Source organism: Vicia villosa, linkage group LG6 (assembly GCF_029867415.1).
Source record: "Vicia villosa cultivar HV-30 ecotype Madison, WI linkage group LG6, Vvil1.0, whole genome shotgun sequence".
NCBI classification, from domain to species: Eukaryota; Viridiplantae; Streptophyta; class Magnoliopsida; order Fabales; family Fabaceae; genus Vicia; species Vicia villosa.
This window is the reverse complement of record NC_081185.1, coordinates 32,014,275-32,021,690: the sequence shown is the minus strand read 5'-3', so window position 1 is coordinate 32,021,690 and position 7,416 is coordinate 32,014,275.

Here is a 7,416-nt window from a genome sequence, read left to right as displayed (position 1 = left end):
TCGCACTCCGGTGTGCTTTGAATCACAGAAGAAATCTAGAGTTTCCGCTATTTCGGAACATTTCATATCAAAAGTCAATTCTTACGGTGTAAGTGCAAAATTCACAAATTCCGACTGGAAGATCGTATGGGCTTGATTCTCATGCAACTAAGACTGTTATGGAATTCTCTACATCTTTCGTGTTCGGGCCGGAAACAAATTCTTCGAGGAAGATGCCCAAAATTGCAACTTACCTAAGATTCAGATTTACTGTTCAACTGTCTTTTGGAGGTTTGAAAAATCATAACTTCTATCCACTAAGTCAGTATGAAGCGGTCCATATGCCAAAACAATCGTCTTGATGTCTACTTTATTTCATGTGTTTAGGTCTGGAATTAATTCTTTGAAGAAGATCTCCGAATTTGCAAGTTACCTGAAAATACACAGTGAAAAAGTGTGTTGAATCGCTGTCTTCTGGACGATAAAAAATTCATAACTTCTACACCATTTATCCGATCTGGCTGAAATTTTAGAAAACATCCTGTCTCGATGTCCCTGACATTTCGTATGTTGGGACCGAAGGCCAATTTTGCACCAGAAATTCTAGAATATTGCAAAAGCTTCATGATTTATCTGTCGAAATGCGTTTTCGAGTACTGTGCGACAAGATTCAAAATTGTATAACTCCTTCAACTTTTATCGGATCGGGCCCATTCAAGCGGTATTCTTTCACAAATTTTGTCGGCTACGATTTCTCTTCAGACCCCGAGTTCATATTTTAATCGAAAGATCGAGTTTCCTCGCATTCTTTGAGAGGTGTGCACGAAAAATATTTATAGTTGAGTTTTCTGCCTCAGATTACCGGATGATTTGCATCAGTCAAACGTGTAACACCCGGAAAAATAATTATTTGCTTAATTTAGACGTTTGTGATGTTTATTGAAATTTTCGTATTTTGGGACGATTTAGTCGGTATTAGTTCGGGATAGCGGATCGACATTTAATCGATAATTTTAATATTTTTAGTATTAGAAATATTAATAAGTTAATATTTAGCGTTTTGGGAATTTTCTGAGTAATTAAGATTAGACCGGAAATATGAGACACTGAGTAATAAGTCGGTATATTAAAATAATCAGATTTTATTTTAATGGTATTTAAGTGAAAGTATTATTTTTACATTAAGTGTAGAAATGATATTGGGCTTAAATAACGGTATCGCGAAGTATTAAGGGGTGTATTTTATTAGGTCCATTTGTGTGATTAAGTGGCTTAGTATAGTTTTATTTTGAAAATGGAAAGTGAGAGCTAGTAGAGGTATCAGAAAAACAAAAGAAAGGGGAAATCTAGGGTGGTGAAGAGGAGAAGAAGGAGGCCAAAGTGTTGCTCTCAAGTGTCATTTTTCCCAAATCTTCCATTGATTCTCCTTAGAGCTGCACTCAATCCAAGGTAAGGGGGGATTCTTTCTACCTAAATGGGAATATGATGGATTTTATGTGGGTTTAAGGTATATATTTGTCATTGTGTTGGGTTAATTTTGTTTTTGTTAGTGTCTCATTTTGTTGTCACTGTGCGTTAAAATTATAAATTGAATTTGAAAACAAAAAAAAATGAAATGTTGTGCGTGTTGCCGACGGTCGGCAAAAAGCCCAAGTGACGGGCGGCACATGCTATTGTGTTGTTCTTTTGTTTGGGAGGCACATGCTATTGTGTTGTTCTTTTGTTTCATGTAATTCCAATGATGATATTGTTCATATATATGCATGTTGCCATGTGATGTTCCAGTATATATTGTTAAGTTGCTTTTCTTTTGTTCTACATTTTCATATGGTCACTCAACATATTATAATGGTATAATATATATGGACATGGAACTATAGTTATGAAAATGAAAATATAATTGAGAATAGTGGTAAATAAATGGTGGAACATGTAGTATTGGCATAATAAAATGTCCTGTATAATAGATACTAGAATTGGAAATAAAACAGTGACTTAAATTAATATAATATGATTATTAATTGGTTGATTTAATTAATAGTTAAATTAATTTCGATAAGTCTATTTGATTGAAAAATACTTAGACTTGGATAAATTATTCGGTTTGTCGGTAAATTACGGTATTTTGAGAATTTGACCATATTAGTGTTTTGGTTGAATATTTATGTTGAGAATAATATATTCCTATGTCAATGAAGTTGTGTTGATAATTAATATTATGTCTATTTGAGTTAGATGATAATTCAAAGTTGATTTGGTTTACTTGATATATAAGTATATTGTGAATATTTTGTGAATTGACTAAAAATTATGGTTTGGGTTTAGATGCCTTTGTTGCGAGTAATATTGTGATTGCCAATATGATTATTATTGTGCATTGCTATGTGGATAGCCTTATGGTGTGAATCCTAGCGAATCTTGATATTGTATATATATGTTGCTATGAATTGATGAGTGTATTGTGAGCCTTTGGCTAAAGTTGAACGGTGTGATGTTGATATGTGACCGTTGTTGTGTTGTTGATTGAGTTGTGTTGTGAGCCTATGGCTAAAGTTGAACGGTGTGATGTTGATATGTGACCATTGTTGTGTTGTTGTTATGTCGTTGTTTCGTTGTCGAGTCGTGGTCGTTGTATGTTGCCGCATAGCATAGCATAAAGTTGAACGGTGTGATGTTGATATGTGACCGTGTTGTAAGTTGAAGGCTTTTCCTTATGCCTCAGAATTACTGGAAATGTTCTAAGTTGGGAGTTTTACTCCAATGGTACCACATGTATATGCACAGTTGAGTCGCATTCGAGTCGTTCTCAGTTGTTGTTGGTTGAAGTTGTTGTTTATGCATTGGGATGCTTATGTGTTGATTTGTTGAAGTTGCTTATATGCATTGACTTGTTGAAGTTTCTTATATGCATTGACCTGTTGAAGTTTATTAAATGTTGACTTGTTGAGAATGCTTATATAATGATATTGATGCTTATATGTTGACTTGTTGAAGATTCTTATATGATGATATTGATGCTTATATGTTGACTTGTTGAAGATGCTTATATGATGATATTAATGCTTATATGTTGACCTGATGAAGATGCTTATATGTTGATTGTTGAAGATGTTCATATGTTGATATCATGACTACTTGTTGATGATGTTATTTGTCTTGTTTATGTTGATGTTGTGCGAAGCGGTGATTCATTTATATTCTTTACCTGATATATGATTTATCACGATCCTATTTATATAGTATGATATCTAACCCTTGCTGCTGATGTTTCCCCTACCATGGGAAATGGGCAGGTACTTAAGTATAGCTATGGAAGTTTGTTGCTTATGTAAGTCTAAAGCACGCCTAAGAGGGGGAGGGGTGAATTAGGTCTTCAAAAATTTGAGGTTTTATGAGAATACTTCTAACAATTTTTGGTTGAATGTATGAAGGTTTTTGAGTGATTCTTTATTTTTCTTGGTAATAGTGATGAGAGCAATAAAATGCGGAAAAGTAAAGAACGCAAGGAAATATACTGGTTCCCCTCACAATCCGAGAGTACTCCAGTCCCCTTTCCAACACGAAAGAGATTTCACTATAGTTATAATTATTGTACAAGCCTATGCTTACTATCTAACCTATAGGGTGATCAAAGGTTCTTAACACCTTTAAGATCAAACAACACTAATGTGAATGAAGAACAATCCTCTTTAAAACAGAACACTTACTTCCAACAATCCTGGATAGTAAGGAAAGAAAAAAATATATCTTTGAATGATACAAGAGTTTATGAAGATGAATAAGATATCAATCTTGGATTAATCTTCCCTTTCAAGCACACAATTCCTTTAATGATAAACAAGTGTTCAATGAATGTATGATATGAAACTTTGGTATTTTGAGTGAAGGTTATATGCACAAAGTTTCAATGAAAATGAAGTATAGACACTTGTTAATTTTTGTGAAAGATATGGACACTTGAATTGTTTAAATTAGATGAATGAAAGAGGTAAAGAATAAATTCTGAAAATCTGAAATATATAGCCTCTAAGACACCCTTACAAAAGGTTATTATGTATGGAAGGATGCAAGGATAAAAGGTGAAGAGGTTGCATCATCAATTAAAATTCCTCACACATTTCTTTGTTAGTCGATCCAAAAATGATATCATCAACATAGACTTGAACCAATAAAGTGTTACTTTTAATTTTCTTAATGAACAAAGTTTTATCAACCTTACCCTTTTCGAAACCTTTTTCACACAAAAAATTGCTAAGTCTATCATACCATGCTCTTGGTGCTTGCTTTAAGCCATAAAGAGCTTTTCTCAACTTAAAGACATGTGAAGGATTTTTGAAGTCTTCAAATCCCGGGGGTTGTTTGACATAGACTTCTTCATTGATGTAGCCATTCAAGAATGCACTTTTGACGTCTATTTGATAAAGCTGAAAATTTAATGAACATGCATATGCAAGTAAGAGACGAATAGCTTCTAACCTTGCAACCGAAGCAAATGTTTCTTCAAAGTTGACTCCTTCTTCTTGATTGTAACCTTGAGCCACCAATCTTGCTTTGTTTCGAACAATTATACCATTCTCATCAAGTTTGTTCTTAAACATACATCGGGTACCTATGATGTGTTTACCACTTGGTATAGGAACAAGTTCCCAAACTTGATTTCTCTCGAATTGATTTAATTCTTCTTGCATTGCATTTATCCATTGATCGTCTCCTAAGGCTTCATCAACTTTGGAAGGTTCAATTTGAGAAATAAAAGCCATGTGTAAGCAAGCATCTTTGAGATTTAATCTTGTTGAAACTCCTTGGCTAATATCACCAATAATTTTATCAATAGGATGGTCTCTATGAGTTCTCCATTCTTTTGGTAGATCGTTGGTGTTTGATTCTTGTTATACACTTTCTTGTTGAGTTTCCGGTGCCTTCACAATTGTATCATTTGAAAGTTCTTCCAGGGGTAAATCTAAAGGATCATCATCATCGCAAACAACTATTTCCTCCTTAGAGGTGTTAGACTCATCAAAGGATACATGCATGGATTCTTCAATAGTTAAAGTTCTTTCATTATAAATTCTATATGCTTTACTAGAAAGAGAATAACCAAGAAATATACCTTCGTCGGATTTCTCATCAAACTTACCAAGATTGTCTTTGTCATTGTTGATAACAAAGCACTTGCATCCAAAAATGTGAAAGTGAGCAATGTTTGATTTCTTCCTTTGAAGAGTTCGTATGGAGTCTTCTTTAAGATAGGTATAATGATTACTCGATTTCCAACATAACATGCCGTGCTAACCGCATCCTCCCAAAAGTATTTAGGAAGATTTGCATCACTAAGCATTGTTCTTGCAAGTTCCACTAGAAACCTATTCTTTCTTTCAACTACTCCATTTTGTTGTGGAGTTCTTGGTGCTGAAAAATTATGAGAGATACCATGTTCTTCACAAAATTCTTCAAATGATGCATTTTGAAATTCTCCACCATGATCACTTCTTATGGATACAATCTTTAGTGACTTTTCATTTTGGATTTGTTTTGCATATTTCTTAAAAGCTTTAAAAGCATCACTTTTCTGCACAAGAAACAAAGTCCAGGAATATCTAGAAAAATCATCAACAATAACTAAAGCGTATACATTACCTCCGAAGCTTCTTGTTCTTGATGGACCAAATAAATCCATATGCAACAATTGTAGTGGTCTTGTAGTAGACACCACATTCTTTAGTTTGAAATATGATTTGGTTTGTTTTCCCTTTTGACAAGCATCACATAATTTATCTTTGACAAACTTTATCTTAGGTAAGCCAACAACAAGATCATGTTTGGTTAATTTATTTAAATGATCCATATGAATATGGGCTGCTCTTTTATGCCAAAGCCATGAGTCATTGTTGTTGTTTACCAAAAGACATTTTACTTTCAAAGATAAATCATTTAAAGAAATCAAAAAAATGTTATTAATTCTTGTACCTTTGAGTTTTACCTCATTGGTGACTTTATCAATAATCAAGCATTCTTCTTTAGTAAATTTGATCTTGAAGCCTTTGTCACAAAGTTGGCTAATTCTAAGAAGATTATGTTTTAGTTCTTCAACATAGAGAAAATCTTCAATACATGTGAAAGGTGGTGCACCAACTTTGCCTATGCCAAGAATCCTTCCTTTATTGTTATCTCCATAAGTGACATAACCCTTGGCCTTAAGCTTTAGATCTAAAAAATGGTTTAGGTCCCCCGTCATATGCTTTGAACAACCACTATCTAGATACCATAAGTTTGAAGTGGTCTTCAAGCAAACCTATAAAACAAATTAAGTTTTGTTAGGTACCCAAACGGCTTTGGGTCCTTCATAATTAGTACCTTTCTTAACCCACACATAATGCCCACTTGGTACACTAAAGTTTCTTACATAGCAAGCATTAGGTGTATGACCAATAATACCACAATAAAAACAAGTAGGTTCAAAATTACTTCTATATCTAGGAGGATAAGATTTCTTTTTAACAAAGTTTTTCGTTTTAGGATAATGTTGAATTACTTTAGGCTTGATCACTTTCTCTTGAATTGGTTGGTAACTAGCCTTGACACAGATACATGGATAACACATACATGGATATATAATTCTTCTCCCCCTTTGTCATTAGCAAAAAGGAATGGGAAAGAAGATGAAAGATAAAAGACATCATGTATGATAATACAAACAAAAGTTAACATACAAACTTAATATATAATGATAAAGATAACATAACAAAAGTCTTACACATAGGAATTGAAACTTAATGAAACATAACATAGGAAATAAAACATAGTGCAAACTAGAAATGCATAAACGGAAACGACATTAAATGGAAAGTACATGAAACGGAAAGGAAATTAATTAAACACATAGTGATCATTCATCATCCATGCCATCAATCTCTTCATCATCTTGGCCTTGGTCACCATTATCCTCTTGATTGGGTTGGTTATGGTATTGGAGGATTTGTGCAAATTGTTGGCGAAAGAAAGCATTTTCCGCTTGTTGTTCTCTATAGTTGTTGGCCATGGTGGTTTCTATGGAGCACATTTTGTTGAAGAGAATATCCATGGTAACACCTCCTTCCAGAACGGGTGGCGGAACGTCGGTTGGACCATCGTCTTTGTAAATGAAGGTTCCGTCCATGGCTAAGACAATACCGGTATTTTTGAGAGCGGTTTTGTCGTTGATTTCACATTCTTTTGGAGACATAGGCAAGGAAGGTTGATTCTTAAGGTTAATTCCAGCAGCTTTCAAGAGATGGGTAATTGTTCTACTATAGGGCAAACCACCATTCAAGTGTTGAAGCCTATGCATATGAAGCAAGATTGTGACAACCCAATTGATCTTGATGTTATTTTTGACACCATAGAGCACTTGAAGTTCCAACTCATTGACACGAGAGTGATTTGAATGTTTTGGGAGCA